Raw genomic sequence first — 10,890 nt, 5'->3', positions numbered from 1 at the left:
TGGGCCTGAGTGAAACCTGTTGCTGTATTTAATTTCAGCCTGTTTATCAAAATTAAAAATGAGAAACAGTAATCGTAGTTCATCTTCCCTTCTCTCATGTTGGTAAACACAAACTAACCAAACTATACTAGTTTGAAGAATATCCCCTGTCTTACTCACATCATTGGGTTACTTTGACATGCTCTCCTGTTCACTGATTGTGGAAGAAAGAAAGTTGGACATTCTTAGGTGGGGTCCTCGGTTTTGAAATCCGTCAAGCTCTGTAGCAAACATATAATTGAGCGCTTTGTGCAGGCAGAAAGGTATTAATTCTAGATTATGCTGCAGGGTTGTTGTTAAAATGTATTTCATTTTCATTTCGTGGAAGAACGTGAGCATGCCCCTGTCTCCACTGAACTTGGATCCATGTGGCTCACTTTAAAATTGCAAGGCATTCACGCAGAGCTCTATAAACAGAGGGCTGAGTCACACAACATGGTGCAGACATGTGTTTTTACACCTGAAAGAAGTTCCAATGTATGTTTCAATATGATACGAATTACTGAAACTCTACGTACGTGTGCAGCAGCATAGTATCTTCCTGTGCAGACACTACGCACATATAGTGTCAACCTTACATTTAAATAGTGGGCCTTTCCAGAGGATAGTTGTAAAAATCTGGCAATATTATGCAATGCACTCGCGGTGAACACCCACATAGTCACAATACTACTTAACTGGGATTTGTAAAGAATTTTGCAACGGATTCCCACACTAAATAGTCTGTGCTTAAATGTTGCAGAAAAAAAACATGTTTACAGTAACAAGATTGAGTGTAAACTAGGGAGGGTAGCTTAGACATGTAATTGCATATCTGATGTCGCACTCCTAAATACTATAGGTAGACACACCTTCATAGTGAAATACATAATTCACACATATAAACAGAAAAACAAACGCAAGTATATTTCCCTCACCATTGGTAAATTAAACCTATATATTGGAATTCTTTTTGCACCTATACAAGTTTTGGGGCTGAGGGGTCCTGCCCCATGGGTTCTAGCCTTGCTGCATAGAGTGCATGCAAGAATCTTACATTCTGAATAGAGAGACCAGTTTTTTCTAGGCCGATTGCAACAAATTGGAAGGGATATTCCATTAATTACTCCTCATAGTAGTTTGAAGGTGTTAGCTGTTACAGCTTTATGTAGGTAAAGTGTGTATCTATCCGTAAGGTTATGGGTAATTGTCACAGATAATGTGTCACTTTTGAAGTTTAATCAACAAATTTTCTTTCTTTAGTCCTGTCATCCGAACCGCAGTTTAAGTAAAAAATTTAAAATTGCATCTGTGCAGTCCTTCGGTAGTAATTGTGTGTTTCTGGTTAAGATATATGCAGACGTATTACAGGTATTTTGCACTGGTCATTCCGCAGCTCTTGATTGGATTTTGGAGTCTTAAAAAGCTTTTTTTTAAAATATCTTTATGGAGGTCTGTTGAAATCTTTGCAGCATCTCTTAATAGAGATGTATGTAAAAATCAAAAAATTTTGCTTTTTGCAACTGTCGCTTGCATCCCTGTTTAACTCATATAGAAAACTTCTACAGATACATGCTTTCTAGAGAAGAGTTTGTATTACTTTCCTCCTCAATGACGTAGTTCACAGAAAAGCAGAACTATAAACTTGCAGATAAAAATGATGCAAACATTATCAAGTACGGTCAGTTCAGTTCAGTTCATACGTCTTTATTTCGATTTTTACATCATAAAAGACAATTTACAAACAAGATAAAAAAAGACCAGATAATATATACACATAAAATATAACAGCATCATAATTCATCCAAAATTCATTAAGACAAAGATTAAACAGCAATTTTTAAAGACTCAGTATGAAAAGAAGGACCATATTTAAAAAGTTAAAATCACTGTACATGAAGGTGTCTAGCTCTGATGGTCCAAGCCCACCCTAGGAAATTAGCTACCCCTATAACCACAATATCAGAAGTATTTGTTCTTAGAGCCCACAGTGCCTCAGCACTCCCTTCAATGTTCAACCTGCGACATATGGGCCCAATCCATTTGTTCCTTGCAGCTGAGTAAGCCGGACAGGCAAAGAAAAGATGTCCCACACTCTCCTTATGGTCATTACACCAGGGACAGAACTCAATTGAATGACCATCCCATTTCTTGGTAAAGGACCTCACAGGTAAGGACCCCACTCTAAACTGGTGGTATAATTTTTTAGCCAGACTCTTGGTGATGACATCCCAGTAGTTCTCAAGGAAGGGACCCAGTTTGTAAACCAATAAAAACAACCAGTTAGGGTGGGAGTATCTGACAATACAACAGAATGGGTTCTGACCGAAGCCCAGAAAAGCATTTTAAATTCTTTTTTGGATGGAAACACAGTAGACCCCGGGTTAGCCTACAATTGGCTAAGTCCCATACCTTCTAAAATTATTTTCACTTCCCGGAGCCAAGGGATATTACCTTAACCCATTGTTGATCTCACATCCGCTAGTTCGTTAGCAAAGAGACTTAGATCTGGAGACGTCCGGATCCGTCTCCACAGTGCTACGAGCCGATATTGTGCCATTTCATTTATTGGTTTACAACCCATATCTAGCAAAAGTGGTTTGATTGGTGTGGATTGGGGTAAGCCTACCAGTTTACGCAAAAATGTATTTTGGGCTCTTACTAAGGTTGTTAGGTCCTTATAACCCCATAGATCGGCCCCATACAGAATTGCAGAATTAATGTTTGCTTCATAGATCTTTAGTACTGGTGAGACCCTTTTGGTCAGAGACAATCTATGTTCCTGGATCAGGCAACCCATTAGGCGGACAGATCTTAAGTGGAGTGCCTCGACCTTTGGCTTCCAGCGTAAGCGGTAATCCAAAGTCACTCCGAGATAGGTCATAACATCCACTTGTTCAAGGGCGACTCCATTCATGCATACATGACTTTTAACGGGGCGATTTTTAGTTAAAACCATAAATTTAGTCTTGCTCACGTTAATTTGCAGTTCATTAAGTTTGCAAAAATCTTCAAATCTATTAATCGCCTTTTGGAGACCACTACGAGTCTTAGAGAGGATTAATGTATCATCTGCAAAGATGAGCAATGGGAACTTAGTCCCACCCAAAATAGGTGCATCAGTTGGGGTATTTTCAAAAAATTTCACCACCTGATTGATAAATAATAAGAAGAGGGTAGGTGCCAAGACGCACCCTTGGCGAACACCCCTCGTGACAGGGAAACTGTCCGATACCTGCCCCTGTCTCCCCCACCTCACTTTGGCAAAATTGTCCTCATGCAGTCTAACCAGGATCCCAAGTAGTTCGGGCGGCAGTCCGATCTTATCCAGGACAGCCCACAATTTTTTCCTGGGCACAAGATCGAAGGCGGACTTAAGGTCCACAAAGGCGGCAAAGATCGTCCCTCCGCCCAATAGCACCACCTTCCAAAAAATCAGAACAAAACGGAAAACCTGGTCGATGGTGCTAGTACCTACTCTAAATCCTGCCTGTAATGGTGAGAGAATACTCTCCATCTCCATCCACCCTTGAACCCTGGCGAGAACCATCCTTGCAAAGATTTTCTGCAGGGAATCTATTAAACTTATGGGGCGATAATTATTAGGGATCGAACGGTCCCCTTTTTTGAAAACGGGCAGAATTTCCGCCCCTTTCCAAGAGTCCGGGATCCTTGCCCCCTTTGCCATAGCATTGGCAACCTGGGTGATGTAAGGAACCCAGAGTTGGAGATTTAATTTAAATAGGTCTGCCGGGATGCAATCCATCCCGGGAGCTTTCCCTGCTTGAACTAATCGGAGAGCGGACTCAGTATCATCATTTGTAAACACCAAGTGATGGCAGTGAGGGGGATGTAGTAGGGCCCATGTCACCGAGTTATCACTACTTTCCTGTTCTGGCCCTTTAAACTGGGAAGAAAAAAAGTCCACCCATGCTTCCGCCGAAACATGGTTGACTGGAATCTGTGAATCTTGGTTTCTGCCCCATTTAACAACTTCCCAGAACTTTGTGTGATTAGAAGAGAGACTAGCCTCATATAAATCAGACCAGTAGCACTCGTCCCACTCTCTCCTCGCCTCCCACTGGACCCTTTTGTACCTTTGCCTTGCCAATTTAATGTCAGTGGTTTTTCTTGATTTAATGGCTTTTTTAAGACCACTAAATGCCTCCCTACATTCTCTGTTATACCATTTCTGTCTGGCGCTAGGTATTTTCTCTTTACCAAGCTTCTGAGGGAGGGTAAGAAGAGCCTTTAATTCAATAAAACACTGCTCATGTAGATCACTAATCTGGTGAACCGCTTCCATACTGGAGGGTAGGTTATATATGGCGTTCAATGCTGAAGAAACTTCCTGGGAAATACCATCTACCATAGTGGGATCCGCCAGGACCCTACACTATCTAATCCGCCTTCTATCGTTTGTTGTGACGGCTTCTGCGGTAACACACGTAGATGCAGAAGATCTACCTACACCACCAGAGAGTTTAAAACTTAAAAACAACGGGTTATGGTCACTCTCTGGGCGGTCCACAACTACCATGTCTTCCACGAGGGACCAATACTCCATTTTTACCAGAATGTAATCTATTCTACTTTTACTAACCCCGTTATCAAAAGTAGGATGGCCAGTTTTATCAGACACCGTGCGACCATTAGTCGCTCTCAAGCCCCACTCTAAGCATAGCCCTAGCCAATGCAAAGCAGCCTCTGTACTCCTGTTGGTATAATTTAGTGACAAATTTGGAATATTCCACATGGCATCTTCCTCATAACACAAACCCTCATCCACATTCCTCTGAGGTTCAAAGGTACTGTTTAGGTCCCCTGCTATAAGTATGAGGTTATCTCTCCCAATCAATTCTAGATAGGAGTCCAGATCGTCTAAAATGGCCGGGCATCTCCCACCCGGAGATCAAGTACGGATTAATCCCAAGTTTGCAAGTGTCGAGAATCGCACTGCATGGCCTGCGTTTGTCTTAGGTCCGTTCTATTAGTATGAACATGAAAGGCGGTTCACCACTAACTCTGACGCACTTTCTTACCGTGTGTAAACAGAACGCAACAGATTCCTTCTTACACTTTAGGGAAGGTGTGATTAACGCTTATCAGAACTCTTGACCTGGCCCTGTCACTTTGCACCGATCGTCAGCCCTTCACTCACGTCAGCCTCGGGGACCCGATTCCACTCAAGTAGAAATAGTTTAAGATAGTGTTAGCTAGACGTTGACTCTTCAAAATAAGCAATTGCCGCAGGCTGTGAAAGTAAAAGTGATTGCGGGAGTTGTGTGTGCGCGCGCGCGAAATGGAAAGAGATCAGCAACAGGGCGTGCTTATCAGCATTCCCCAGAAGTTTGCGCGCAATAAAATAATAAAAAAAAAATATATGAGTTGTGCGCACGCAATGAAAAAAGTGCGGTGCACGTCGCGTGCGTGCTTGTGCACGTGCAGGTAAGCTGGTCGCAGCTTTGGAAGCACTTCCAAAAGTGGCTTTACTAAATGTCTATTTATGTGGCTAGGGTAATAGCTATCAGCTTCATAAGTCATCATAATGGCATCAGTCATATGGATGATACATACTATGTAGTGTGGTAGGTAATACTCCATGAGCGTCTCGTAACAGGAAGAGAATCGCCAAAATGTAGTTCTGTTGAGAAGTCAAAAACATATACATATGCACATATGTGGTGTGGGAGAAGATCGGTATATTGCTGGCGGTGGTAAGATGTCTGCAAAAACAAATACTCAATACATTCTCCAGACGACAGTGTCGTGCTTTGCCGGCGATGATCCCATGCCTGCAAACACAAGAGCATTCACCAATGGCTATGCCGTACTTACGTTTCGGTCGATGCAGCCTCGCCTAAGGATAACGTCCACCCACGGCTCAGTGATAGACAAAGAACCGCGGGACGAGTGTATTTATGCTAGCATCTATTAGCCTCAATTGACAGCACCTGCGTGGGAAGGAACGCCCTATCGCAACCAGAACCGGAAACGGTTGCAAGTTACCAATATCAAGATCTATGATCTATGTGTGTGTGTCTTGTGTGTCCCTTTATTTCCCCACAGTTCTTCGCACTGACAGACCACGGTATCAATAATACTAAGAACACGCTACGGTCACTTTGTGGTTCTTTCACTGTTTTTAACCAGTCTCCTTTCACAGATTTCGAGTGTTTGCGCCAGGGAAAGCGCTATTAATTGTACATTCTCTTTCAGATTAACACATACATGGTACTATTGGGTATCGTATTAAGTGCATAACATTCATGCATTTCCTTTTTCCATTATTTTCACTTTTGTATATAGCACACCCATTGGGGATATTCAACATAGTGAGTACTAAGGGGATCTTTCAGTCTTGATGAAGAAGCCTTTGCTTCGAAACATGTTGACTTTATAGGAGTATCCGCACATTATAGGCAGGACATCTCCACATCACTTTTTTAACAGGTCCAGCCTCGACGACCTATTAAAGTTTTTTAAGTCCATGAGGCCAGGTCCTTTTTAATCACTTAAACCCATACTCACTCCCAACCTCTCTTCTCACTACCCAGTCACTACACATAGTGTTGTCTAACAGTGCTCCTGCGTAGTTGTTGGTCGTAGCACTCCCTGTCCCGCAGCGGGGCGGGAAGACCCCTATGATGAAGCATGACACCAAGGGCCCTTTTGGTGTGTTAGGGGTATTTAAGCAAACACTCTGCGCCTCCTCATCTGGATGAGCAACACATTTCCTTGAACATTTCCCTTGAACACTGTCTGATCTATATGGTGGATCTTTTTGATTTAATTACTTAGTACTAGAGGAGGACGTATCCGCCCTCATGTCCACATACAACACTACCTCTTCACTCCCTCGCCTTGTTATGTTATGTTATACATGCCCCCAACAAGTGTTTTATGTTCTAAAGTGTGATAAATCCTGGGACGGAATTTTAAGGCATGTATTCTTTTAAACCTATTTTTATTCCCTTTTTGATAATTTAACTGTATATATTGTCTTTCACGTTGTTTTGTAAATAGGTCATCGCAAACACCAATGGTACTGTTGATCTTGTGAACTTTCATGGTTTTCTTCTGAAACCGAATAAAGTTATTTGACTGACAGACATTAAGCCCAGGGTGCTGCAGGGTTTAGATGCACCATGATCTTTGGTACCTGGTGCGTTATAGTTCATGGAAAGGTTGCCATGTTTTAGGAGAATGTAAATGTGTGGTTACATTTTGGTCAAACATCTGCTCCTGGAAGTAAATGCCCTTGTACAAGGGCACAATGGCTGCTCTTCTGTGCCCACCTGATCTCTCTAGCATGGCTGTGTGTGCCACTACCAGGTTACTGTTTGTCAATGTGCCTTCCTCACTTTCTGAAGATGTTTGCTAATGTTCATGAGGGTGATTAACCCATTACTCCCCAGACAGGTTCTGGTCAACTTTAGCCCGAGTGTGCGGACTGGGAGTGAGCCTTGTAATGTCCGTATGTGACGTGGTACATCGCAGAAATCTCATAAGGCCCATTTCTAGATACAATCATTGAATTCAGAGAGTGCACACTATTCCTCAGACACATCTTACATCTTTCTGCCTCCCAGTGGAAGGTGCTCTGATAATGACATGTCATTGGACAGTAATTTATAGTTTTTATCAGGGTTCTGCCTCCTCTGATTGTCTATTATTATCCCATCTCGGATTCTGTGTGCTCAGCTGGCACAGAAACTCTGCTCTGCTCTGTAATTTGTCAAATATATACATTTATCCCTCCCTTCTGGGTAAAGCTCTTCCTATTTTAATCCTATATAGACCTATAAATGGGAGCTCACATCTGTTCTGCACCAAACAGAGAGGAAATTGAATATTTACACATGTGTGGATCCTGACAAGAGAACATTAGCATACATACAGAAGAAACAGCCATCCATGCAAGAGTTTGGGTCACTAGAGAACAGAGGTTGGAAAGAGTGTCCTGTGGTCCCCAGTAGGACAGCCGTGATATAATGTACGGTTGGAAGGTGGGTCTGGGTGAGTCCGGATCCCACGGAGAAGACACAGAAGTCTAAATGAATGAGGGGCTTTTAAACTTTGCTCTCTTAGACTGATGGCCAAGTCATCATGAGGGGTATTGTTGTGGGATTGCTGCCCCTCTTGTTGCAGCCAGTGCTTGTCCACATCGCAGTGCAGGGCGCATCCTGCTCCCTTCGGACCCCCACTGAGGATGCCTTCACCAGGGATGGGGACATCAACATCGGCGCCATCTTTACTGTCCATCTTGACAACGACTTGCAGCTGGCAAATTACACCACAACCCCTCCCCCGGCGTCCTGCAAAACGTGAGTCTCTTATGTGCCTCTGCATCTCTTTGTTGTATCTTATTGTAGTAAATTTTTTTGTACATATCAAGTAGAGCACTGTCGCTTCCTACCTGAACTCTTCAGGACATGTCTGTGAGGTCAGACGTCTGTCCAGTGTTCTGTCTGCTCATCAGAGTAGCAGCAAGGGATTCTCATACAGGATGTCAGAGGTGTTTTCATGTATCTCTGACTTCGGGCTCATGAGCGTATGACATAAGTGACAAGGACATGAAGAGTGCTGTCATTGTCCGATAGGTATAGCCCATGGGCTTGTAGTTGGCTACAGCCTTTAGTTTACTTACTTTGTACTCTGCACGTATCTAGAAAAAAGGTGTAACTGCCCAGGTAGGTGTGTAATGTAAATGATACACAGTAAATTACTATATACCTGTGTGTGGGTCTTTATAACCCCAGCAGTGAGAACCACTCCTCACTGTATGAGTAAACACAGACAAAGCTAGAAAAACACCACAGCTCTGATGATCATTCCCCACTGGACTGGTAAACCGAGACAAAGTTAGATACACAACTAAACCCAGACAAAGTCACATAAACAACTAAACCCAGACAAAGTCACATAAACAACTAAACCGAGACAAAGTCACATAAACAACTAAACCCAGACAATGTCACATAAACACCACAGCTCTGAGGACCACTCCCCACTAGACTAGTAAACCCAGACAAAGCCAGATAACCACCACAGCTCTGAGGACCACTCCACATTGAAGTTCATCCCTGAATGTGTTTGAGGACTTTCAAGGCACCGGATCAAAAACAAGGAAAACAGACAAACTTACTTTGGTCTGTTGTAAAACTTTCGCCTGTACCGGGGTGCGTGTGGAGCTAGAATAGTAAATACACCATCATAAAATCAGCTTTATTCGATTTTAAGTCATAAAATCATAAAAGCACAATAATGAAAAACAATTAAAAAAGAATAAATGTTCCCGCTTCAAAGGTGGTGTAAAATACAAAAGAAGCAATTCATATTAAAAAGCAGTAATACATTATTTAAAAAGATTATCCAATAATAAAAATAAAAATACGCAAACACCAAAACTTTATAACAAACCTTATACCGAGCTTTAAAAAAGCTGACACACCCAGGATTGTATATTCATTTTCCAGCTTTTGCAGTTTAAAAAAAAATATTTTACATTGCTTTAAGTTCCAGCTTTTTAATATGGGCAGCAAAAATCTTTTCCTGGGAACAACATAATATTTACAAAATAAATTGCAGTGCATTGTGGTTAATCTAGAAGTTTCATCGCATGGGCATAATGGGTGAAGTATTGTCCAATAATTAATATCAGGCAATGTAACCATCCTGTAAAAGGAGCCATAGCGAAAACGGGACAAAAGCATGTGTGTGAAGCCACTCTCTACACATATTAAGTAGGGTTGTAGACCTGGACAAGTGGATATCAGCTGATTTGCCATGACCGATTCTTTCTCTTTCTCGGTGAGCCACCTTTTATTTTCCAAGTAGTTCATACAATGTGTCTTGAGGGATTTTCTAGGGACACTTTCCCGGCTACTAGGATAATAAAGTATTCTGGGAGACCAATCTCACTTGACAGATTTTTTATATAGTTAATCCAAGACAGGTTGGACACCCCATCCAATTTAAGTCAATCCTTAATTACATCCCTGTTAAAACCCGTCTCTAACGACACCCATACCTTATGCCATAAAAGCACAGGAGTGGTCTTTATAATGTCAGAAAAGTAAGCTAGACCAAGTTCCTTATGGCAACAGTAAGTTTAATTCGAACAGGAGACTGCCAGAAGGCAGCGCAAAAAGCTGTTTTCATGACAATGAATTTGGTCCGTGGGTTCTATGCCCCATATACCTGCCCCATATGTCCCTGTGGAAATGCATTTTGCTTTATAAATTGCCATTAACTCCGGAACAGGTCTCCCGCCTAATTTTTTCGACAAATTAATTATAGCACCTCTGGCTCTCGAGAAGATAAGGCTTCTGCTATTCATGGCCGCTTTCCACGATCCCTTCCTATCAAAGGTTATACCTAGGTATAAAAATGTGTCCGTGCTAGCAACTTTCTTAATTTCGATAAAAATGTCACAATTCTTTCTAGCTTTTGAACCACAGCTCATAGTAAAGGTCTTGGTGATGTTCACCTTTAAGCCCCGCTCAGACATGTAAGTAGCAAAATTTGCCACAGACCTTTGCAGACCCAACTGGGTCCGCGACATTATAACTGCATCGTCTGCGTACAGTAAAATAGGGACCGGGGAATCCCTAATCATTGGGTAGTCATGCTGTTTCTCAGACGGAAACTGTCCTAGGCTGTTGATATAGAGTGAGAAAAGCAGGGGGGCAGAATGCACCCCTGCCTCACCCCTCTATTAATGGGAAATCTATCTGAGCACTCACCCTGTTTCCAATACCGTACCGTTGCTCCTGTATAATTCCTTTATAAACGTTATCAGGGAAGGATCCAGTTCTAGATATTTAAGAGTATCCCACAGCATGAGATGTTTTACACTCTCAAAAGCGG

This window comes from Lissotriton helveticus, chromosome 12, assembly GCF_964261635.1.
Source record: "Lissotriton helveticus chromosome 12, aLisHel1.1, whole genome shotgun sequence".
Classification (NCBI taxonomy): Eukaryota; Metazoa; Chordata; class Amphibia; order Caudata; family Salamandridae; genus Lissotriton; species Lissotriton helveticus.
Note: the sequence above shows the minus strand (reverse complement) of the source record.